Source organism: Oryctolagus cuniculus, chromosome 4 (assembly GCF_051225735.1).
Source record: "Oryctolagus cuniculus isolate XC-2025 breed Fujian yellow rabbit chromosome 4, ASM5122573v1, whole genome shotgun sequence".
In the NCBI taxonomy this organism is placed as follows: domain Eukaryota; kingdom Metazoa; phylum Chordata; class Mammalia; order Lagomorpha; family Leporidae; genus Oryctolagus; species Oryctolagus cuniculus.
Window position 1 is genome coordinate 94,932,003 of NC_142870.1, and position 26,000 is coordinate 94,958,002.

Below are 26,000 nucleotides of genomic sequence, written 5' to 3' on the forward strand. Positions count from 1 at the left end.
TTAAAAAAATCATCTATTATTTTTCACTTTATGTTTCTGTGTGGGAGCAAACTGTTGAAATACTTACTTAAGGTATACTAAGCTGATCTTCTGTATATTAAGATAATCGAAAATGAATCTTGATGTGAATGGAAGGGGAGAGGGAGTGGGAAAGGGGAGGGTTGTTGGTGGGAGGGACGGTATGGGGGGGGAAGCCATTGTAACCCATGAGTCGTACTTTGGAAATTTATATTCATTAAATAAAAGAAAAAAAAAAAGAAAATAGATCTTAGTAAAAAATAAGACTGGAAATAGGAGAGGGAAGAGGATGAGGGGTGGGAGTGTGGGTGGGAGGGTGGGTACGATGGGAAGGAAGACCAGGAGGAAGCACCTGGCTCCTGGCTTTGGATTGGCGCAGTTCTAGCCATAGCAGCCATTGAGGGGTGAACCAATGGAAGGAAGACCTTTCTCTCTGTCTCTCTGTCTCACTGTTTATAACTCCACCTGTCAAATAAAAAAAAGAGAGAGAGGGAAAGATAGGGAGAGGGTGGGAGGGAGAGACGGGGAGGAGGCAGGAAGGGAATATCATTATGTTCTTAGAATTCTATCTACAAATTATATTGAATCTGTTAAAATAATTTAAATTTTAAATTAATTGTTTAAAGCTATAAACAAGATTAGAGCAGTTATAGGAATGGGGTAGGGAGCCGGCACCGCGGCTCACTAAGCTAATCCTCCGCCTTGTGGCGCCGGCACACCAGGTTCTAGACCCGGTCGGGGCGCTGGATTCTGTCCCGGTTGCCCCTCTTCCAGACTAGCTCTCTGCTGAGGCCCGGGAAGGCAGTGGAGGATGGCCTAAGTCCTTGGGCCCTGCACCCCATGGGAGACCAGGATAAGTACCTGGCTCCTGCCATAGGATCAGCGCAGTGCACTGGCTGCAGCGGCCAATGGAGGGTGAACCAACGGCAAAGGAAGACCTTTCTCTCTGTCTCTCTCTCACTGTCCACTCTGCCTGTCAAAAAAAAAAAAGGAATGGGTAGGGGCAGATATCAAACTCTGTTTATAGAATGCCTTCATAGAAGGAAAACCATTCTTGCCCCCAAATTTCAGTTAACTTCCCTCCTTTTTAAAGATTTATTTATCTACTTGAAAGACAGAGTTACAGAGAGGCAGACGTACAAAGAGAGAAAAGGGTGGGGGAGGTCTTCCATTCGATGGTTCACTCCCTAGATGGCTGCCAGTAGCTTCCTCCAGGTCTCCCATTGGGTGCAGGGGCCCAAGTACTTGGGCCATCTTCCACTGCTTTCCCAGGCCATAGCAGAGAGCTGGATTGGAAGAGGAGCAGCTAAGACTTGAACTGGTCTCCATATAAAATGCCGGCATGGCACACAGCGGCTTTACCTGCTACGCCACAGCACCAACCCCTCTAGTATTGTTTTCCAACCTCAAAAACAATTCTAGTCCACCCCACTAATTTAGCACTTACACCATTTGGTGTATTTATTTCACCAAAGCTCCTTGATACCAGAAACCTTTCAGATTTTAAAATTCATCCTTAATTTTTTTTTTAAGATTTATTTATTTTATTTGAAAGTCAGATTTACAGAGAGAGAAGGAGAGGCAGAGAGGGAGAGAGAGAGATCTTCCAGCCACTGGTTCACTCCCCAATTAGCCTCAATGGCCAGAGCTGCACCGATCTGGAGCCAGGAGCCAGGAGCTTCTTCTGGGTCTCCCACATGGGTATAGCGGCCCAAGGATTTGGGCCATCTTCTACTGCTTTCCTAGGCCATAGCAGAGAGCTGGATCAGAAGTGGAGACTTAAAACCAGCACCCATATGGGATGCAGGCACTGCAGGTGGCGGCTTTAACTGCTACGCCACAGCGCTGGCCCCCATCCTTAATTTTTTAAAAGGATTTATTTATTTATTTGAAAGTCAGAGTTACAGTGAGAAAAGGAGAGAGAGAGAGAGAGGAGAGAAATCTTCCATCCACTGGTTCGCTCCCCAAATGGTCACAATGCCCAGTGCTGGGCCAGGTGCAAGCTAAGAGCCAGGAGCTTTTTCCAAGTTCCACATGAATGCAGCAGTCTAAGCACTTGGGCCCTCCTCCGCTGCTTTCCCAGGCACATTAGCAGGGAGCTGGATCAAAAGTGGAGCAGCCAGAACTCGAACTGGTGCCCATATGGGATGCTGGTGCTGCATATGGCTGCTTAACCTGCTGTGCCACAGCACTGGCCCCTCATCCTTAATTTTGACTCATCAGATAATCAAAGACAACTCTTTAAGGGAGTTGGGGGCAAATAGTATGGTGACCAGTGGGCTACCTGGGAGCCGGCATCCTGTTTGGGAGTACCAGTTCATGGTCTGCTCTTCTTCCAGCCCAGCTTCCTGCCAGCGCATCCTGAGAGGCAGCAGGTGTTGCGCAAGTGGTTGGCCTGTCACTTCCACACAGACCCAAATAGAGTTCTGGGCTCCTGGCTATGGCCTGGCCCAGCCCTGGCTATTATGAGCATTTGGGGAGTGGACCAGTAGATGAAAGATACCTTTCTTTTTTCCCTCTCTCTTTCTCTTTCCTCTGCCTTTCCAGTAGAAATACTTTTTTCAATATAGTCAGTTTTTATTGGATTTCAGAGTTTCGAAAAAGCTAGAGTAGATGAGTCAAATTCTCATATATAGATGGGAATATCAATTACCCTGTTTTAAAATACTTTGTAAACTAAAATACAGTATAAGGTTTTTTTTAAAGATTTATTTATTTGTTTGAAAGGCAGAGTTACAGAGGCAGAGGCAGAGAGAAACAGAGAGGTCTTTTTCTACTAATTCACTCTCCAGATGGCCGCAACAGCCAGAACTATGTGGATCCAAAGCCAGGAACCAGTAGCTTCTTCCTGGTCTCCCTCACAGGTGCAGGGTTCCAAGCACTTGGGCCATCCTCCACCGCTTTCCCAGGCCATAGCAGAGAGCTGGATCAGAAGTGGAGCAACCTGGACTCCAACCGGTGCCCATATAGGGTACTGGCACTGCAGGTGGTGACTTTACCCACTATGCCACAGCACTGGCCCCAAAAATATTTTCTTAAAGTCCCTTTTATATATATCATGTGATTCATTTAAAGATAATATTTCCTGTCATTCTTCTGAATCTATCAAATATTTGATAACCTTAAAATAGAAAAAACACATTGCGCAGACTCTAAATACTTAAGGATATGAATACAACACATTTGGTTTTACTTATTATTTCTCACAATGAACACTATTATTTATAGTGCTCATTCCTTACCTTAAACTTATGAAATATTATGCAATAATTTTGACATTCATAATATATTTTGACTTCTATATGTGTATTAAACTCTCAATGGCATTATTTAGGTAAAATTGATATACAGAAACTGGTACACATTTTTACATAACTATACCCGTGCAAACCTTACCATTGTCAAAATAGTGAATATACACAAATTCCCCAAAAGCTGATGGGATCCCTTCACAGTCTCTGTCTGCCACACTCCCCTTTACCTGGCAACCATTGTATGTTCTGAATCACAGTACGTTAGTTTGTGTTTCCTAGAATATTATGTGAATGGAATCATAGAATGTGTACTTTTTTTATTTTTTTTAAAGATTTATTTATTTACTTAGACAGGTTACACAGAGAGAGAAGGAGAGGCAGAGAGAGAGATAGAGAGGTCTTCCATCCACTAGTTCACTCCCCAGTTGGCTGCAATGGCTGGAGCTGTGCTAATCTGAAGCCAGGAACCAGGAGCTTCTTCTAGGTCTTCCACATGGGTGCAGGGGCCCAAGGAATTGGGTCATCCTCCACTGCTTTCCCAGGCCACAGCAGAGAGCTGGATTGGAAGTGGAGCAGCCAGGACTCAAACCAGCGTCCACATGGGATGCCAGCGCTGCAGGCGGTGGCTTTACCAGCTACACCACATGCCAGCCCCCTCTTTTTTTATTTTTTTAAAGATTGATGCATTTATTTGAAAGGCAGAGTGACAGGGAGGGAGAGTCAGACAAAGAGATCTTCCATCTTCTGGTTCATTTCCCAAAAGGCCGCAATGGCAAGGGCTGGGCCACATGGGTGGCAGGTACACAAGTACTTGGGCCATCATGCACTGCCTCCCAGGTGTATTAGCAGGAAACTAGATCAGAAGCAGAGTATCCAGGACTCAATCAGGCACTCTAACATGGGCTGTGGGTGTCCCAAGAGATGGCTTAAGCCACTGCACTACGGCACCCACCCAAGTGTGTGCTCTTAACTGACTTGGTTCACTCAGATTAGTTACTTTGAGACCCATCCATGTGGCAGCATGTATCAACAGTACATTCCTTTTTATTGCTGAACAGTGTTACCATTGTATGGATATATCACAATTTCTTCATTCACTTGTTGATGGACATTCGGGTTGTTTTCATTTGGGGACCATTACAAATAAAGCTACTATGAACATTTGTGTGCAAGTCTTCACACAGGCTTATGTGTCATTTCTCTTAGGTAAATAACCAAGGAGTGAAATAGCTATATCATATGATAGGTGTATGTTTAACATTTTAAGAAACTCTGGCTATGTTTTAACAACTTCTTTTGAAGAAGATAGGACATCAGTTCTTTTGAAAAGACCCAGGGGATAACCCCCTCTCAATGTGCCATACCTCTGGTGTTCAGCCTGCTCTTCTGTGAAGTGCATCTGGAGTACCTCCTGCTAGGGAGACAATGCCCTTTGTTCCATAAATTTATGAGATTAGTATGTTTTGAAACCCAAGGCTAGATTAAGACCCTTGTGGCCTCAAGGCCACTGCAAAAATTACCTGTTTCCCAAATTTTAAGTCAAAAATCGTCACATAGTGCTAACTAACATGTATAATATAGTCTATATAATTCTCATTTTCCCCAGAATAACAACTTTGATTCTTGACCACAATTTTTCAAATATCTAACTCTGCCCCAAATAAACATTTGAAGAGTCTCTTTTCTTGCTGGAGTCCTAAGCATGTGCTCAGTCTGCCTGGAAAGCCCTGAAACGTTTTCTGCAGGACACAGGTTCTAGCACATCCGGTGTTCATTTCCTGTCACTGTCCTTGCCTCTGTCACAGGTGGGGCTGCCAGGCAGCTCCTCTTGGATTCACAGGCCTGTGGATCATCCTCTTAAAATGGGCTTTTTCAACAGTTAATGTAGCATAAATGTTACTAACTTTAAAACTTTTTAATTTTTACTTATCCAATTATTTGAGTGCTTCCAGTCTTAGATTCCCACTTGAATTATCTTTTGTCTTACAATCAGTCTAGCATAACAAAAGGACAGATTCTGGAACATGGGGCTTTTTCACTGGCTATGTGACTTCAAGTTCTTCAGCTTTTCTATGCCTCACCTCCCTCATCTTAAATGAGGATTAAGATGCGTATGTCAAATCATCGCATGAATTAAATGAGATATTTATGCAGGGCTCTAAGCACAAAGCTTGATGTGTGGTAAACACTGATCATTTACAGCTATGTTATTATTATAGTCAGCAGTCATCCTGTCTTCACCAATGAAAGAGAGTAGTGGCACAGATAATTCAAATAGTGAATGAGAAAATAGCTTTTCACTTGACAGAAAAAGTTCTTGGCAAACTCTGTCATTCTGTTTATGTTTTGGTTGGGCTTAAATTCCTTCAGCACTCACAGACTAATCAGAGCAGGGAGAAACCCTTCAGAGTGAATATTCAGAGAATTGAGATGTAACTTTAAAATGAAAGTCAGGGGAAAGGCAAATCATAGGAAAAATCAGTGTTTGTTTCTTTGAATAGAGATGTAGGGGCAGGAAAAGGATAAAAAGGATTATTCCTTTCCTGCTTCCCCTCTATACCAAGAGAAAGTTAACAAGAGAAAAGCAAAACAAATTGGTTTCATCATAGTTTTATATGACACAGGAGCCTTCAGACTGAGACCTAAAGACCTGGGCTGAATTATACACTTTTATTCTTAGATTCAAAGAAGCATGGACAACTGTGTAGACATATGATTGGACATAAAAGGTCCTAGGCTGAATTATCCATTTTTAGGCTTATAGTCAGTGAAACATGGAAAACCGTGTAGATGTATAATTAGATACAAAGGTTCTGATCTAACTGTAGTAGACTGAGTGGAGAAATCCAGCAAGGCCTGTTTAGATTTTTCTGGCCTTTCTGTTCAGCATGTGAGGCAGAGAATTTCTGTATGGCCATCCTCAAGACAGAAAGAAGGGGAAAGATAAGAGTAATATTTCTAGCTTTACGGCTTGCCTTGGGGGAAAGCGTCCTGGTTTTTAGGACCTACCTTGGGGAAGAGAAATTATGATTTCTAAGGCTTGCCTTGGGAGGAGGAAGGTGGAGACAAGAGAGCAGGAGACAAGAAGACAAAAGAAGGACAGAGACTGCTTCTGAGGCCTTCCTCACTTTAGGGTATCCTTTTCTGAGCTCCAATGGGGAGTAATAATAAACAGTCTAAAGAGTTTCAAGTTATAATCTGTCAGCTTCAGAATGAGGACAACCAGTGGGAAAAAATGCATGCAGTTTAGAGATAGAAGAGTAAAACTCTGGGGTCAGCATTGTGGCACAGCAGGTTAAGCCACCGCTTGCAACACCTGCATTCCTATCAGAGCACGAATTCAAAGTCCTGGCTGTTCCATTTCCAACCGAGTTTCCTGCTAATATACCTGGGAAAGCAGCAGAAGATGGCCCAAGTACTTGGACCTCTGCCATCCATGTGGAAGAACCAGATGGAGTTCCTGACTCCTGGCTTCAGCCTAGCCCAGACCTGGGTGTTGCAGCCACTTGGGGAATGGAAAAATCTCTTTCTCTCTCTGTTATTCTGCCTATCAAATAAATAATCTGTTTTTTAAAAAGAAAGAAAAGCTTAGTTTTGGCTTGGATTATGTGGCTACTGAGTGATGGAGCTAACATTGTTTACCATCTTGATCAGATCCGTTTTGTAGAAAGGCACGGAACATTACATAACCTTACCCAGGTTTTTGGAGCCAATGTATTTTAAAGCCTCAATGAATTGAGAAGAAACAATAAAAATAGTGCTGTGAAATTCTCTGACTTCAAAATAGCAAAGATAGAGCTAACTATTGAGAGGAAATGTTGAGTCTTAAGAATGTTGACCACATCAGTATGACAAGGAAAATAATAATGTGTAAACACTATGTAAAAGTTAGAAGGCAGAATTCGAAAGTTAATCTACCAAAGCACCGAAATTATTAGTATCAGGAAAGGAGCTCGCATAGTGTAGGGAATCTGATTTTAATTTGGGTTTCTTGAATATGATGGAAGAGAATCAATTAATGACATTTTATAAGGAGTCTTGGCAACAAGTGATGGAAATATATATCATACTGGTTTAAATTAAAATAAAGGGAGAATGATTGGCTTATATGATGGGAGGTCTGGCAGAGTAAGTGACTGAAGTTAGATAGATGCTCCGTTACTGTTGTCAGGAATCTATCTGGTCTGCTTTTCTATGCCTTCTTACAGACAGACATGACAGCTGTCTGCTTACTTGTCCTGTGGCTAGCTGATGAAACAAATGTGTGTTGCCCCCTCCCCAATAGTACTAGGGAGAGCAAATTCCCCTCTACTCACCACTCAAAAAAAAACCCTTATTTGAGAGACAATTGACTTGAGGAAATCAGGTTTATTTAAGAAGCCCGGCAACTTGAGGGTATGATGGATTTTTGGCACATCCTAAATCCTCAGGTTAATGGGAGAACTTTTCAAAGGAGAAAGGGGAATTAAGGGGCAGTTAGGGACAATAATGAGCATTGTTGCCTCCGGGCACATTCTCACGGTTCTGATAGCATCCCGAATCTGGCCAGGTGGTAGTCCATTTGACCTGGGGCTTGGCTATTTACAGCTGGTTGTCATAAATTCCTGCCTTATCCTGAGGTCCTGCAATTTCAGCCAGCTTCCCTGAGGTCAGTCCCTGGAATTGTTAAGCAAGCATTGTTTATCTGTTCAGTTAAACATAAGTCTGATTAGTCTCGAAGTCAGCAGTTAGCTTTTGTTAAAAGGAGAGGAAATGGAGTCACTTGAGTTACTGCTACCAATCATTCTAGCAAACATCTTGGGGATGACTCAGATGATTCTCACTGGCTGGCTCAGATCTTGTGTCTATCTTTTTGCTAATCTTTGTGACCAAGTAGATGAGTTGGCCAAGCTTGTGCCAAGTGCTCTCAGAGCCATAGCCCCAGGCAGGGTCAGCTCCATCTGAACTGCTTGGACTGAAAGTTCAGGAGGAATGTTTCCCTCAGCTGGAGAAGACGTAAGGGCAGAGTTAAACAACAACAAAAAATATGAATGTCCACTACTGATGTTTTGATCATCAGTTATGTTGTTTGTACTATGAGACCAAAATGGAAATGCCAACTTGTATCTAACTAAAGAAGGAGAAGTTAAAATAAAATCAAAAGTTAAATGGTAAAGAATTGTTTTATATGTGCTATCAGAACATAGTATGAATTTTATGTTGATGAATGAAGAGTTTCCTTTTGCTTTTTCAATGTGTAAAGTGCCCTTATAAACTAAACTATTTCTAGCCCTACAAAGGTTTGGTTTATGGTACTTTGCCAGAATTTGTATGTTATGGAATGGTATTTCAGGAGTGTTTAGTATTTTATTGAGAAATCATCTGCTTTTGATTTGCTTTAGTGCATTTGCATTATCAGAAAAAATATATCTTTCATTTATAGTCATCCTTTTGAGAAGGATAATACCTTAAAACTTCATTAAGATTGATTCTAAATGGTATATAAGATACCAATTGCTTTTCTCCAGCTACTTATTATCATTGATAAAAAATATTGAAGAATTGAAATCCAGTATATATATACCACTACAAATAAAAGAGAAAAATAAACCCACCATAGGATAAGAAAGCAAATATGCTAATCACAAAACCATGTATCTATACAACATATATACCATTATATATATGTATACACATATACATATACAAATTGAGCATAAAGTTGACTCTGAGCTTCCCAGCAGTAGGAACCAAAAAATTGATATCAGTGGGTTACGTTGCTGTCAACTAAAAGGTGGATGCCTAATAATTTTTCAAGGACAGAACAAAACTTTCCCCTGGTATTAAATTGTAAAACAAATTCTTCATGTGAATTCCTTACATCATGCAAGATAATGGACAACACAGAAGCAATATGGTTCTTCTTTCAATAATTCTTGATAAAAAAGCAGGCCATAATACTCAATGATAGTGACTCTACTAAAGGGTAATAGGGTGATGATTTTTAGATAGCTGTAGCTTTTAGATGATCTTCCTTGATACAAGGACAGATTTTTGTAATACTTAATTTTTCTTTTTTTTAAAGATTTATTTATTTATTTGAAAGTCAGAGTTAGCCAGAGAGAGAAAGAGAGACAGAGAGAGAAATCTTCCATCTGCTGGTTCTCTCCTATTGGCCACAATGGCTGGAGCTGCGCCGATCCCAAGCCAGGAGCCAGGAGCTTCTTCTGGGTCTCCCACACGGGTGCAGGGGCCCAAGGACTTGGGCCATCTTCTACTGCTTTCCCAGGTTACAGCAGAAAGCTGGATCGGAAGTGGAGCAGCCGGGACTTGAACCATTGCCCATATGGGATACTGGCACTGGAGGCAGCAGCTTTACCTGCTATGCCACAGCGCCAGCCCCCCCCCCCTTTTAAGATTTATTTTATTTATTTGAAAGAGTTATAGAGAGAGGTAGAGGCAGAAAGAGAGGTCTTCCATCTATTGGTTCACTCCCCAGATGGCCGCAACAGCTGGAGCTGTGCCAAAGTCAGGAGCCAGGAGCTTCTTCCTGGTCTCCCACATGGGTGCAGGAGCCCAAGGACTTGGGCCATCTTCTACAGCTTTTCCAGGCCATAGCAGAGAGCTAGATCGGAAGAGGAGCAGCTGGGACTAGAACCAGCGCTCATATGGGATGCCGGCACTTCAGGCTAGGGCTTTAACCTGCTGCGCCACAGCACCAGCCCCAGTACTTAATTTTTCTTAGATCTTTCTTTCTTTTTTAAAGAAGATTTATTTATTTGAAAGGCAGAGTCACAGAGAGAGGGAGAGGTATAGAGAAAGAGATCCTCTATCCACTGATTCATACACACAAACCCCAAAAACTAGAAGTTTGTTTTTATAGCTGAATAGTTGTACCTTAACTTCTATACTTATATTTTTATGTAATATTGAGTTTTCCATGTCTTCTTGGATAGTGAGACCATAGTCATCTTGTAATTATTACTGAAATTTGAAGAGGTTCATTTGATTATTAAAAGAGTTCACTTACTTGACAACGGCTTTGGAGTCCTCTGTACTTAGCATGCCTACATGCTAAAATAAAAAAGTACTTATGATGGTGGGACTTGGCTTGCTATCTAGAATTACACTGTCTCATAGGGTAACTACCAGCTCCATGTAACTTTTTAAGTTTAAATTAATTAAAATTATATTAAAACTAAAATCCTCACACAGTAACCATGTTTCAAATGCTCAGTAGCAATATGGGGCTACTGTGTAATTGCAAATTAGAGAATATTTCCATCATTATAGGAAGTTCTCTTGGCCAGTACTACTCTGGAGTATACATTCTTCCATGACCTCTCCCTCTCTTCCTGTGTCCCTAAAATTAAAAAACAAAACAAAACAAAAAAAGCAGCTTCCTCTAAGAATGACTTCTACAACTTCCAACATTTGGGGAGACAGCTTATTTTCCCAAATGATTCTACATGATATTTGACATACAAGAATCTTTGTTGGCCTAGTTGATATTTTTGTGGCACAGGAAATCATGCTAACCCATAACCCAGATCAAGTTGCTCTACGTTTCTTACTGAAGTGGCATGTCCACAGAACCAGCTGGTTTTTATTTGCAAGACTGTACTTTGAACCAAGAACATTAGAAACATTTCTAGACCTTGTTTTGTCAAATTGCTTTTGAGACTCCCCCAACCCTGGTGACTTACTGTTAGTAATTATGTTGCTTTTGAACCTTACAGCAAATATGTTAGCTTCTATAATAGATCTGGCCATCTTATTTAAAAAAAAAAAAAACAGCTTTATTGGTATGGGCACTGTGGTGCATAGGGCTAAGCTGCTACATGGGATGCCTCCATCCCATATCTGAGTGCTGGTTCAAGTCTTGGCTTCTTCTTTGCTTCCAATCCAGCTTCCTGTAAATACAACTGGGAAAGCAAGAGATGAACCAAGTACTTGGATTTCTGCCACCCATGTAGGGGATCCAGATGGACTCTCAGCTCCTGGTTCCATCCTGGCCCAGCCCTGGCTGTTGCAGTCATCTGGGGAGTGAACCAGTAGATGGAAGCTATTCTCTCTCTCTCTCTCTCTCTCTCCCTCCCTCCCTCCCTCCCTTTCTCTTTTTCTGTCACTCTGCCTTTCAGATAAATAAGTAAATCCATTTAAAAAAAACTTTATTGAGGTATGGTTAACATACAGAAAACTGTAGATATTTAATGTATATAACCTGATATGCTTGTTGGCCATCTTATTAACATAGCCTACAATAAGACAGTCCACTATAATTCCTTCTATAGTTAATGTGTATTATTTTGCAAGAAAAAGTAAATGTGATTCTTTAACTATTAGGCCAAGGCATCTGCATCCCATATCAGAGTACTTGGGTTTGAGTCCCAGCTGTGGCTCTTGATTTCCCATGTAGACCATGGGAATCAGCAGGTGTTGGCTCATGTAGTTGGGTCCCTGTCACCCATGTGGGAGTCCTGGATTGAGTTTCCGGCTCCCAGCTTCAGCCTCAGTCCAACTCTAGCTGTTGTGGGTGTTAAGGAGATGAAATAGTAGATGGGAGCTCTCTGTCTCTCTCTCTCCTCAAATAGTAAGGAAGGTATAAGTTCTTCATCTTCTTTCCATTGTTGATCTAAAGAGTCTTGATATAAGGCCATGTGTATTAATACAGGCTTATGTGGTATACACCAATGTTGTTTTGGTCTTGTGCACTTTCATCTTACCTGGGTAAACCTCTTTGGTTCTTTTCAGTCCTAACATTCCTCAATAACTTCCTTTAGAGACATGTGCTGACTGTGTATTTGCCAACGATATTATGTTGCTCAAGTGTATAGTAGGACAGTACACTAAACATCTTTGCTGTATGTAAAATAATCCTGGAAAGTTTTCTTTTACCAAATGAGCTAAGTACTGTGCAATATTTATTAATGGTCAGGTTTGGACACTCCAGAACTGCACAGAAACAGGCAACCATGTTCCTTCTCCCTGCTGCACACACAATGATCTGATCAAGAGAGCAGATCTCTGTTCAGAATGTTCTTGGTCACTGGACACCTCATAACTGAGGCCTTACATTAACCACTGCTGTTCCAATTTCAAGGCTCTGAGACCATTTCCCAAGCTCATAAACAACATGGTCAGTTCAACATTCTTTATAAAAGTGTTGGCAATTATGGAGCAAGGTGGTGGGCTACAGGCAAGGTAATTTATATTAACCTTCACTTTTGTGTGACTTTGAAAAGGTACAAAGAGTGGAGAAATGTTGTCACCCATTTGGGTGAATTTAACACAGCTATTTTTACTGCTAATAATAAGATATATCACTGAAGCCAAAATTTGCCCAAAGATTAGTAAGACTTCATTTTGGACCCATGTCTTAATTTATTGTCAGAAGTTGAATATACATATGGGGAAATACTGAACCTTATTTAAATATAGCATTAAGTGACTAATCCGTGCCCAATTTTGAAATGTCAGAAAAATCAGTAAGATGTTATTGTTATACAAAACAGTTACACTTATATAATATTACCTCAGATATTTATGTTTCCTTAGTCACTAGATTTTTATTCCCAAGTATTTTTATTATTATTTTGCCTTTTCTTCAAATAGTTAATGGAAAAAATGGAATGAAAAGAAATTCATGCATAGTTTTTCATAATATGCATTTTTCATGAACTTTTTGGAGACCCCCTCATATACGTATATATACATATACTGTCTTTTACACACAATAAACTTAGCTTTTTATTCCACTTTCCACAAACGTTTTAAAGTAATCTCCTAGAGTTGTCTTGTGCAGGGTATACCTGTCAGTCCGTTTTCGAAACTATTTCTATGACTTTGATTTGTTTTTATCTCACGTTGCTGAACAACAAGAAAAGCATTAAAGAAAATAGCTCCAATGAATAAAAAATGTGATTTCTTCTATGTGTATTTTTGATAGCATTGACTTCACTGAAAATCTATTTTGAGTCCCTCATTCTATATCAATAATAATATTATTATGACTTGAAACACACACGCACACGCACACACACTCAGCCCTCCAGCGACCAGTCGGTCTTAAGGCAATAGCAGACGCCTGATTGGCGGGCTCTGTTTATTCTGTGACCAGATTCCTTCTAAAAGAAGGCAGCCTGTGACTGCCTGAAGCCTATTGGCCAGGCGTACTCTGGACCCTCCCCACACCCTTTTTTTTTTTTTTTTCATTGCACACACCACAGGGAAGTCTGTGCGGAATCCTAAACCAACCCAATTTACATCCATTCATGATCTGTGACGTCAGCAAGCCTGTGGGCTCCTTTGCAGTGGGCTGGAGGATTGTGTGGCTGGAATCCCCCTCGCCTGTATTTTTATCATTTTGCAAGGCTGTTTAAATTAACCTTCTACTTTTTAAAGCAAGAAAATGGGACAGCATGTGTAGGAATCCTTCATTGTTGTGAGTATTGCACTCTATTTTTCTGTTTCATCAGCATTTATTTCATTCATTTCAGAGAATGTATTTGTGATTTGAAGTAATTAGAAAACTGGTGTTATCGAGGGAGACACAGCAGCAAGAGAGGCAGAGGCGCAGAGAAACCCGAAACCCCGTTACAGCTCGGAGCCTCTGAAACTGACAGCTGGTTTTCCTTCGCTTGTCTGCTTGCTTAGACGTGGACATTTTTCATTAACGGTTCCGCACGTTACCGCTTCACCTCTGGTTGCTGGCTTGGGTTTCCTTCAGGGGAGATTCGCTTCTCGGAAAGGTGAAGTGAACGCCCTGAGAGGAAAACCTAGAGCACCAGGAAGGTGCGGGGGAAGCCAGGCTGGCAGGAAGGCGCAGTTCCACCCTGCTGAACACTTGCCTTCCCTGCTGCTGTCCTCTCTGCCGTCTCTCACCCTTCACCTTGCCTTTGTTTCGTAATTGTGTAACAGTCAACATCTTGTGATTGCCATTTGGGCAAGATGAGTACTTGTTCAACCAATTGTCAAAAGCTGTTATGATGGGCATTACAGTGGTGTATTTATACACGTTTGTGTCTGAATTTTATTTGCATTATCAAAAACTTAAAAGCCTGCAACACAGGCAAAAAGGGAATTACCCTTAAATTCATAGCTTTTCACATAACCTCTAATTAAAACTAAGTGATTTCTTACTAAATTCCATATATTGTGTAGAGGTACACATGAATATTTCCCTAAGTAGTTTATTCTGCTTGTGTTTGGGGAAACATGGATAAGTTCTGATAAGCTCCATGTGTGAAGTTGGCTTGATAGTTTGCTTGTAGTTTGAATGTGAAGTTAGCATTTGTGATTAAATTGGTTTTCTCTGGTTTATTCCTGTGTCAGTTGTGATGGAAAAGAAGAGAGATGTGACATTGTGACATTTTTCTGCTCCTGTGGCAGCTCCTAGCCCCAAATAATCTCTGTTTCCCAACTGCCTCACTTTGAGCAATTTATATCAGAGTTTGCAGCTAGCAGTTGGTTGGTTGTTCTTTCCAGGAAGAAAGAGAGAAAGTAAGCAAGAGAGAGAGCGCTTACGCGAGCAAAATGCCTGCTGTGTCTTTCCATCCAGCCTTGTCATGTTTACCTTGCATAATCAATACTTAGTTTGGAGGTTTTCATATTAAAATCTTTCCTTGTGAAGCAAAGCTTCTAAATTATGGTTTTAATGATATCTTTTGAATTATTCTTCTTAATGAACCTTCCAGTTGTAAATTCATTTATTTTCCAAATGATCATTCCTGAAACTGTAACTTTTTCTTTTGTCTCTCATCCTGGCTAAGCCCTCACTCATTTTGGTTGTCTGACTACACTTTAGAGTTACTGAAGGGAAAACCTCTGCTTCATTCTGAGTCAGATCTTTGTCTTATGCTCTCAGACAATTGCAGCTTTAAATTTTTGGTATTTTCTATTTGTTGGTTTGAACAAACAAGATAATGTTTTAGACACTTTTTCCTTTATTTGTAAACAACTTCACTTATTTTAGCATTTTTCTTTTTTGTGTACCATCAGAGACTATGTTGAAATCAACAATTTGAAAATTATCTTAAATTATTGAAGTCTACCAAATCAAAAGGCCAAATTTGTAGGATATGTTTTAAAAATTGTGTTTACGTAATCAAATTCATCTTCAGACAAGCTCATCAAAGTCTGTCTTTTATGCACAAATTTCACCATAAGAGAGATGTGTTTCCATGAAAGAAGTATAGCCTGCACTTTGGATTTATTAAAGTAAAACTGTCTCTTTAACATGGAGAATGGATGTAGAATCCCCCTGTCTTCCCCACTCTTAGTGGCTGTATTCTAGATTATATTGATTTTCATGTATAGCGTAGTTGTAGAAAAAAACAATAACTCTTAATTGTTTAATATCAAACAATAAAATCCTGTGTATCAGAGACTCTCAATAGATGGCTTTCTGTTTAAAAATTGAAGCTTCTCCAGAAATAGGAATTAATTTATTTAGTAAACAAAGTCCTTCAAACCAGAGCTGTGTCCTAGGCAGTTGTCAAAAGAATGGTTCCTAAGGACCAGAGGCCACATTCGCTGGTGTAAGACAGAACAAACAGATTTTGGATGGCAGAACCAGTCACTTTGGTTTGCCCCATCTACCTACCCTCTTTCCAAGTGCTACAGTTGAATTAATCGCTTGGGGAGCTCAAATAAATCAAGATGGCCAAGATGACCAGTTCTGCCAGGTGGCAGCCTGACTCTTGTAATTTTGATTAAAATAAAGAAAATTGCCCAAGAATACTCTGCTGTTGAAAAAAAAAATTCAAAAGACATCACATTCCAGCTCAGTGTTGGTTTGTAGTAAAAATACAGGAGAGACAAAGATTGAGAAGATGCAATTTTTAAAGCTAGGGCATCTAAAGTTATTATTAGAAAGATTTATTTTAATATTAGAATTAGCTATGGAGCTTTTGGCTCTCCTTTTTTTTTTTTTTAACTATTCAGTGCTTTTTAGTATGTTCATGGAGTTATACAATTATATCACAATCAATTTTAGAACATTCTCATCATCACATAAAGAAACTGGATTCTTTCGGTAGTTACTCCTCATTTCTCCTCATTCCAGGCCTAGACAATGATGAAAGTACTTTATGGGTGTGTATGTGTGTGTATGTATCTATATCTATCTATATCTATCTGTATATAGCTTTGCCTACTCTGGACATTTAATACACATAGAGTCATACAATATATCATAATGTTTTCAAAGTTCATCCACATTATAGAGCATATCAGCACTTCATTTCTTTTTATTGCTGAATAATATACCAATATACATATTTTACTTATCCATTCAACTGTTAATGGACATTTGGATTGCCATGTACATTTGTGTACAAGTTTTTGTGTAAATATGTTTTCATTTCTCTTTGATATTTACCTAGGAGTAGAATTGGCTTGGTTGTATGATAACTGTATGTTTAACATTTTGAGGATATGATGAACTGTGGCTCTACACTTTTGCATTCCCATCAGCAATGTGTGAAGGTTCTGATATCTCCACACACTCATCAACACTTGTTATTTCATGTCTTTTTGATTAGAGTCATCTCAGTGAGTCTGAAGTAGGATGTCACTGTGGTTTGGATATACATTACGCTGACAGCTAATGATGTAGAGTGTTTTTTCATGTGCTTACTGGTTATCTGTAAGTCTTCTCTGAATGAGTATCTATTCAGATCCTTTGCCCATGTTAAAAATTAGATTATTTTTGCTTTTTTAAAATTTTATTTATTTATTTATTTATTTGCATTTTTAAAATGTATTTGAAAGGCAGAGTCACAGAGAGAGGGAGAGGCACAGAGAGAGAGAGAGAGATCTTCCATCCTCTGGGTCACTCCCCAAATGTCTGCAACTGCCAGAGCTAGGCCAGGCCAAAGCCAGGAGCCAGGAGCACTTGGCAGGGGCTCAAGCACTTGGGCTGTTTTCTGCTTCTTTCCAGGAGCATTAGCAGGGAGCTATATCAGAAGTGAAGCCGCGGGAACTCGAACTGGTGCCCTTATGTGATGTTAGCACTGCAAGCACAGGCTTAACTGGCTGTGCTACAGCGCCAGCCCCTATTTGTGCTTTTTTCATTGTCAAATTATAGCTAAAGTAGATAAGCTCTTTATCAGACAGATGATTTGCAAATATTTTTCTCTCATTCTATGGATTGTCTTTTACTTTATTGTTGATACTATTTGCATTAAAAAAAAACTAAATTTTGGGCCCAGTGCTATAGCGCACTAGGTTAATCCTCCGCCTGTGGCGCCGACATCCCATATGGATGCCAGTTCTAGTCCCGGTTGCTCCTCTTCCAGTACAGCTCTCTCCTGTGGCCTGGGATAGCAGAAGATGGCCCAAGTGCTTGGGCCCCTGCACCTCCACAGGAGACCAGGAAGGAGCACCTGGCTCCTGGCTTCGGATTGGCGCAGCTCCTGCCATTGCAGCCATTTGGGGAGTGAACCAACAGAAGGAAGACCTTTCTTTCTCTCTCTCTCTCTCTGTAACTCTACATGTCAAATAAATAAATTAAAAAATCTAAAAAAAAAAAAAAAAAACCTACATTTTGATGAAGTTTACCTGTTTTTTTTTCTCTTGTTGCTAATGTTTTTGGTGTCTTAGCTAAGGCAGCTTTGGCTAACTTAAGGTCATGAAGATTTGTTTCTGTGTTTTTTTTTTTTTAAGGGTTTTGTATTTTTAGCTCTACATATAGGTCTGTGATCCATTTTTGAGTTAATTTTTACATATATTATAAGGCCCTCAATTATATTCTTTTGAATGGGGACATCCATTTATTGCAGCAATATTTGTTTAAGAGACTATAGTTACACCTCTTGAATTGTTTTGGCACCCTCTCACAGAACTTACCAAAAAAAATAAAGAAAGAAAGAAAAATAGTGAGGCTGTGTTCCTATCTCCAGAGATTCATAGTTAATTGGACTATGGTAGGGCCCAGTAATCTGCATTTTTAAAAGCTCTGCAGATGGTTCTAATGTGCAGCCAGAGTTGAAAACTATTGGCATGCCATGCATAGCGGCTTAGTCTTAGAAAAGAAGAAAAACATTATTTCTGAATCAAAAGTTGCAATTCTGATATGAAAAGAAGGGAAGAAAGGAAAATTAAGAGGATTCAAATCAGAAAGCATGGATATTCTTGTTAATCTCTCAAAGAAAGAGTGTGAGGGTATTTCTAGAAGTTAGTGAAATATATTACAGGAAGAGAAAGAGGAGAAGCTAATGTTAATTATGCGCTTTCTGTGTGCCTCTAAATCTTTTGCGAGCTTTTGCATACATTATTTCATTTCAAATATAATTCTCATGATGTAAATACGTACTATTATCACCATTTTACAAGACAAAAACACTCGAAAATTTGCTGACTGAACCAATGACACCAGGTAGTTCATTTTATACTCAGTTTTCAAAAGCAGCTCTAATTCTCTAATTCTTGGGCTCACTATCTTTCTGTTAGTGGTCTAATCCAGCATGAATTAAAGTTTTTCTCTAGCACTACACTAGATTGGAAAACTGTGAGATAAGTTAGATGGTGATATTGGGATAAGAGTTGGCAGAGCAGGTGCAGTAGAAGATGGGAGGGCATAGATAAGGATAAGCATATAATAAATGATCAAGGAGCCCAGAATGTCTGCACTCTGCCTTAGATATAGCCAGCAGAAAAAGCCCTGAGAGGACAGCGGGCCAAACAACCAGCATGAGAAAACAATGAAAGAGAATGGTGGGTGAAACCATTGAAAAGATGAAAAAGAAGATGATCCAAGTAGAATTGCCTAGTGTGGAGGTAGGGGTGTTGACATTCACTTTTTCCCATTCATTTAGTCAACAAGTGTTTATTGAGCATTTACTACGTGTTTTAGATAAGACACATTTGTGAATAAAACAGATGAATATTCTTGCCCTTTTGGGGCTTATGTTTTTCTAGTGAAAAGAGAGGAATAGTGAATAAGTACATTATGTTTAGACAGTGATAAATGTTAAGGAGAAAAAAAGGTGGGGGAGAATAGAGATTATTTAGGGTAGCTAAAGTCAAAATGGGACTTTTTCATTGTATTGTTTATATATAAATCTAGATTCATCAAACAAAGGTGTCAGTGGTTAACCAAGTCAGGCAAGTCCAAAAAATTGAGGTTGGGCCGGCGCCACGGCTCACTAGGCTAATCCTCCGCCTAGCGGCGCCGGCACACCGGGTTCTAGTCCCGGTTGAGGCGCCGGATTCTGTCCCGGTTGCCCCTCTTCCAGGCCAGCTCTCTGCTGTGGCCAGGGAGTGCAGTGGAGGATGGCCCAGGTGCTTGGGCCCTGCACCCCATGGGAGACCAGGAAAAGCACCTGGCTCCTGGCTCCTGCCACCGGATCAGCGCGGTGCGCCGGCCGCGGTGTGCCGGCCGCAGCGCGCCGGCCACAGCGGCCATTGGAGGGTGAACCAACGGCAAAGGAAGACCTTTCTCTCTGTCTCTCTCTCTCACTGTCCACTCTGCCTGTCAAAAAAAAAAAAAAAAAAAGAAAAGAAAAGAAAAGAAAAAAATTGAGGTTAACATTTTACCCTTTTGTTCAGAAGTGCCTGGCACAGAGGAGATGCTCCATAAGCATGTTTATTGTTTAGTGATTTTTCTCCTTGGTAGAGGCCAGGGCAGGGGTGGTGCTTGGAGAATCCTTTCCATCTTTACTTGCTGCCCTTTTAGGATCAATCCTCCTAAGTGTACCTGTGGATGTGAGTGTGTACCTTTCCATGGAATCACCATATAGTTAGCCATTGCTAATGAGGGGGAATGTGTTCTTGTTCTCAGATCAACTCTCTTGTTCTCAGAGAACCACCAGTGTAGGCAATACTGGAGAAACATTTCTTTTGCTTTTCACATTTTAGCAGGTGATTCACATGAACGACCTTGAATGGAGGGTGAGTTGAACCCTTAATATATTGTAAAGTTTTTTAATAGTGAGGTTCTATTTTACAACCATTTACCTGCTGCCTTTGTCTGGAAGATTATTTGTATTGAAACGGATGAAATCAACACATTTTCTATCTACTTGGCACAATGATACAATTGAAAGAGAATTGGAGTTTAAAAGGGCCTGTGTAACTGTCTCAAGTTGTCCTTGGCAATGCACTTGCACTCTTAGCTTTTTTCAGTTTTTCCTAAACTTTTGTTTTAACCTGTGAGGTGAACAGTGAGCTCAAGTCTCTTTGCTAACTCTAACACGGTAGGATTCTTGGAATCTGGTTGTTATTTGCCAATATCAAATGGGCAAGTGGCAATTTCTAAGGCAATCTGGTTTCACAATGCTTTTCCAGAAGTTTAACCCCTGTGGGATGCTGCTGTAGCTTTGAAGTAGATGGTTTCAGAAGTATTTCAGATGAGATATCTGGGTGAGACATAAAAATGGTAAATCACTTTCAGATTTGCCCAAGGACTTCCTTTTATTAGCAGGAAGTAGAGTCCTGATCAGATACCAACTTGCTGCCTTAGTGCGTGCCCGTTATAAATATTGTTTGGCTTGATTTTCTGAAGTCAAGAGAGAGCTTTTCTGTAGTCAAGAGTTAACTAGTGACTTGTCTGGACTAACGGGAGCATGGCTACTGATAATCCGTTCACCTTGGTTTGGTTTGGGGTTGTAACCTTTTCCTATACGTGACCTTTGTTAGTGCTCTTATGAAGCAAAATTCATCACACTGGTTTTTTCTACCCATCTCTCACTAACTCCTGTTGGCCTTTAACTTTAATTTGGCTGATGCTTTATGAAGGATGAAGACTGTAATAAACAAGAAAATGAAGACCTGCTAAAACCACACATTGTCTAACCAATCTGTGTAAAAATAAGATGACTAAGTTATTTTATATGATGGTTGCTAGTTTTCAAAAATTAATCTTTTTATAATTCTCCAAATAATTCCTTGGCTGATGGGCTGGTGTTTTGAATTTGAAAATTTTGTCAAAGAAAAAAAGATAGAATTTTTTAAAATTACAAAACAGAAAACCCCTTTCTCATTTTTAATTCATTTTAATTCATTAATTTTTCTTATATCTTTTTTGACTTGTATAACTGTCAAGCAGACAAGCCTGGTGTCTAGTCCTAAATACTATGATAATTTCACATAGTTGCTCCATATAGTAACAATACTTACCCTCATAGCACTGTGGTAAAGAACATCTTGCAAAAGCCATCATGTATTGCAGGCCACCATAAGAGAATGTGCAGTAACTGTACAATTTTAATTGTTCAAAAATTTTAAGGAAAAACAGTGTAGGACTTCCTGCTGACAGATGCTGATTATCTTCAATGTGCTAATTTATGGGCCCAGAGTAATTGTACAGCAAAACAATTCTACAAGGACCTTTTAGTGAAATTCTGGATTTAAAAAAGGCCAGAGAAGTGGAAAGATAAGTTGATCGAAGGCAAAGGGCCAAGGAAGTAGCCAAAGAGGAAAGATGGGAGAGAGTTGATGAGAAAAAGAGAAGTCAGAGCCCAGGGGACTGGCTGACCTCATGAGGCAGGTGGCAGACAGGACACAGTTCCCACCTCCCATGGATGAGACTGGATCTGGGACCCAGACTGAAAGAGGCTCTTCTAGTGTCCTAGAGGGGGTTGTCACAGTTGCTATTCCTAAAGAGGGCCCAATTTGCAAAACTAAGCCCAGGAGGCCTTCTGATTCCCCTGAGGCACTGTGCCTGCATTTTGAGTAGCTGGCCGGCTTCCTTTAATGGGACACATTAGCTAACTGCAGGCGTGGATAACCATGGATAATTGAGACTAGCGAGATAAAGCTCAGCAAAAAAAAAAAAAAAAAAAAGTGATTGCTTTTTCCAGGGATTAAAGTAAGATTAAGCATTTTACTAATTACTTACCAATTACTTTCTCTCACATAACAAATTTAAATATGTATGCATATTAAGAATAAACAGATGCAACATACCTTTGGATATTGCTAGTCACTACTTCTAGACCTAAATTACAGACTCGCTTTAATCTTTGCTAAGCACAGAAACTCCTGGGAAACACCCACCTGATAGTGCAGCTGTTAGGATTCAAGAGCCAATTTGAAAAGAAATGTTACTGCTTTGCCAGGTTCTCCCTTCCCCCTCCTCCTCCTCTTGAGCAGAATGCTTTCCATCTGTTTGTCTAGGAAAAAAAATAACTGAACATTTGCTTTAGATGCACTGCTTGTGTTAATAATCGAAGCTACGCCCTAATCTAGCCTTCCAGTATTCTCAGAGACCTGGAGACCAGAGTAGGTTTCTGGGAGAAAAAAAATCACATAATCCTTTGTGTTTTCTTTTAAAACATTGTGGGGTTTTGTTTGTTTGTTTGTTTGTTTAAGTATTTGAAAGGCAGAGAGAGAAAAAGAGAGACAGAGACAGATTTTTCATCCATTGGTTCACTCCCCAAATGCCCACAATAGCCAGGCCTGGACCAGGCTGAATCTAGGATCCCGGATCTCCATTGGAGTCTCCCACATGGAAGGCAAGGATCCAAGCACTTGGGTCATGCCTTCTGCTTCCCAGGGTGTGCATTAACAGGAAGCTGGAATCAGGAGAGCCTTGACTCCAAACCCAAGCACTCCAGTGTGGGATGCAAACATGCCAAGTGGCATTTTAACCACTGTGCCAAATGCTTGCCCCTTTATATTTCTGAAATGATTTATTTTCACCAATCAGGGCTTCTGCCGGAACACATTGAAATGGTATACACTCCCCATCACCTGCTGTCCTTCCATTAAAGGGTTACCTGCATTGATAAGGGTTTCTTTTCACTGAATCTTATACCTTTGATTCTGGCTTTTGTTAGAGTCAACCCCTTTTGCCACAGATTGCTTTATAAATAGCCTTTGTCTTTTTCCTGTGAATGATGTAAAAGGCCATGGAATGGTTTTCAAAACAAAGAACAGGCTGGATGATGCTAAAAGCCTTGGAACCAGGTCTGGAAAGTAAAGAAGGGTGATAAGAAAACGTCATTAATAATGCAGAGCACAGAGGGCCTGAGGATAAGGAAAAGGAAGACACTGCCTAAAGCCTCCCCAGGCGCATGAGCAATCTGAAGTGCATGTAGAAATTCCTGCATGTGGAAGAATGAATAGTTATGCACTTGGCTCGACTGTGGCTCAAGATGAAAAAATTGTAGTCCTGAGGCTTCCATCTTCTAAGAAATCTCCAGATTATTCCTGGGGAGTGGCAGACATGGATTTGCCACAGACCAGGAAAAGAAGCTTTGAAGCCTTATTTGGGGACCTATCCTTTTATTGCTATATACTATTTTTCAACACAGGAAATAGAAAAGGTTAAAAAAAAAAAAAGACGGTCCTGTTTTTATACATTACTTACAAAATATCATGTATGAAAAAAGTCAAGAATTTTTCAGATAATTTAATGATAGATTCATTTATGGTGTGGCTAAATAACAAGAGAAAAAAATAACCTTTAAAAAAATTTGTGTTTCTCCAACTGGCATCCCATATGGGTGCCAGTTCATGTCCTCGCTGCTCCTCTTCCTATCCAGTTCTCTGCTATGGCCTGAGAAAGCAGTAGAAGATGGCCCAAATGCTTGGGATCCTGCACCTGCATGGGAGTCCCAGAAGAAGCTCCTGGTTCTTGGCTTTGTTTCAACCCAGCTCCTGCTGTTACAGCCATTTGGGGAGTAAACCAGTGGATGGAAGACCTTTCTCTCTGTCCTTCCCTCTCTCTGTCTGTAACTCTGCCTCTCAAATAAATAAATAAAATCTTAAAAAAAAATAGAAAGAAGGAAGGAAGGAAGGAAGGAAGGAAGGAAGGAAGGAAGGAAGGAAGGAAGGAAAGAAAGAAAGAAAGAAAGAAAGAAAGAAAGAAAGAAAGAAAGAAAGAAAGAAAGAAAGAAAGAAAGAAAGAAAGAAAGAAAAGAAAAGAAAGAAAGATAGGTAGGTGTTTCTCAGCTGTCCCATCCATGGTGGCCTAACCCTACCAACCATGAGTAAGTCTGATCAGCCGGGTTAGTTTAACTCACTTCCCCAAAGCTCAGCCCTATACAGTAAGAAGGCATTCTTTTCTTTTCTTTCTTTTCTTTTCTTTTCTTTTCTTTTCTTTTCTTTTCTTTTCTTTTCTTTTCTTTTCTTTTCTTATTTTTAGATTTATTTATTTAATTGAAAGAGTTACAGGGAGAGAAAGAGGAAGAGACAGAGAGAGAATTTCACTGGTTCACTCCCCAAAGGGCCCCAACAGCCAGGATGGGGCCAGGCTGAAGCCAGGAGCCAGAAGCCTCTTCCAGATCTCCTACGTGGGTGCAGAGGCCTAAGGACTTGGGCCATCTTCTGCTGCTTTCCCAGGCACATTAGTGAGGAGCTGGATCAGAAGTGGAGCAGCCAAAACTCAAACTGGCACCCATATGGGATGGCATTGCAGGCAGTGGCCTAACCCAGTACACCACAATGCTGGCTCCAAAAGATTTCTTTCAATGAACTGTGAATTGATTATTTTTTCCCTTCTATCAAAAAGATACAATAAGAATTTTAAGCTATTAGTCCTGCAAGAATCTGATCCAAGAAGCAATGAATGCAGTGGTTCTCCAAAGTGTGGTCCCAGAGCCAGGAACATTAGCATCACCTGGGAACTTGCAGGAAATGCCCCCACCCCCTTGCTACTCCATAGCCGTTCTTAATCAAAATGCTGGTGGGGGTGTGTTTTAACAAGCTGGCTAGGTCGTGTTGATGCTTGCTACAGTTTGAGAATTCTTGATTTCTAGCAGAGCTTCTTAGACTTTTATTGTGCATAGGAACCACCTAAGGATTTGCATTATACTGAATTCTGATCTCTTGATCGGGGGTGAGTTTGTCCACACTTCTAACTAGCTCCCAGGTGAGGTTGATGCAGATGCTGCTGGTCCTAGGACTCCATTTTGTAAGTGGCAAGGATCTGCCAAGAACTGCTGCAGTGTGTAGGCTCTATCCAGATTACACTCTCCCAGTGGTTCCTAAGGAAATACTCCTAAAAGGAGAAGTTTTATACATAAGTATATTAATCATAGCATTATTTTAATAGAAAAAGAAATACCTTAACTTCTGATAATACAGAAATAGAGTTGATTTTTATTATTTGCAGATAACATACTTACAAAGTCACCTAGCACATAAAATTAATTTTTACACCAATATTAATAAATACGCCTAGTGCTATTACAATTATTCACAGACACACACAAAACAGTAAAAATTTGTGTCACCTGACACACACATTCCCAGGTGAGGTCACACAAGATAATCTCTGCTGCCTTGTTTCAGTTCTCTCCTTCCTGGGGTCTAGCTAGTGCACTGCTTTTTGCTTTTTTGTGCTTTTTCTTTGGGTTCTGCTATTTGAAATGGCCCTCAAGCATAATACTGAAGTGCTGTCTAGTGTGCCTAAGCATAAGAAGGCTTTGATGTGCCTTCCAGAGAAAATGTTTTAACACTTGAGCTTCAGCTAGGCCTGAGTCAGTATGCTGTTGGCCCTGAGTTTCATGTTAATGAATCAACAATATATATTATATAAGGGGTCTTTAAACAAAAACACACAAGAGACAAGGTTGTATAATGATCAGTTGACGAACGTGTGACCAAAGGCTCACAGAAACCTAACTCTATATTTCTCCTAGGGGCTGTGGTTCAGTATTTACTCATTTAATGCTTACAGAAGCTTTAAGGACTATAACTTTGCAAATAACAAGGATTAATGACAGTTAATAACGAATTGGTGGGATATACTGTATATTGCCATTTAAAAATGATGGCAGTGAAATCTGTGTAAGAATATGA

At 40.2% G+C, this 26,000-nt stretch overlaps 1 protein-coding gene across 4 annotated transcripts in view; it reads left to right on the plus strand.

Annotated features, from left to right (window-relative positions):
* The window catches only part of MAP3K13 (mitogen-activated protein kinase kinase kinase 13), a 197,552-nt gene that overhangs the window by 68,768 nt on the left and 102,784 nt on the right, over positions 1–26,000 (plus strand). The window contains exon 1 of one of the 4 annotated variants that reach the window (XM_051818832.3): positions 13,445–13,695. The exons of the other annotated variants lie outside the window; for them this stretch is intronic. The gene's annotated coding sequence lies outside the window, so the exon portion shown is untranslated. Of the gene's footprint in view, positions 1–13,444; positions 13,696–26,000 lie in introns of those variants that run through there. 4 annotated transcript variants of the gene reach the window in all.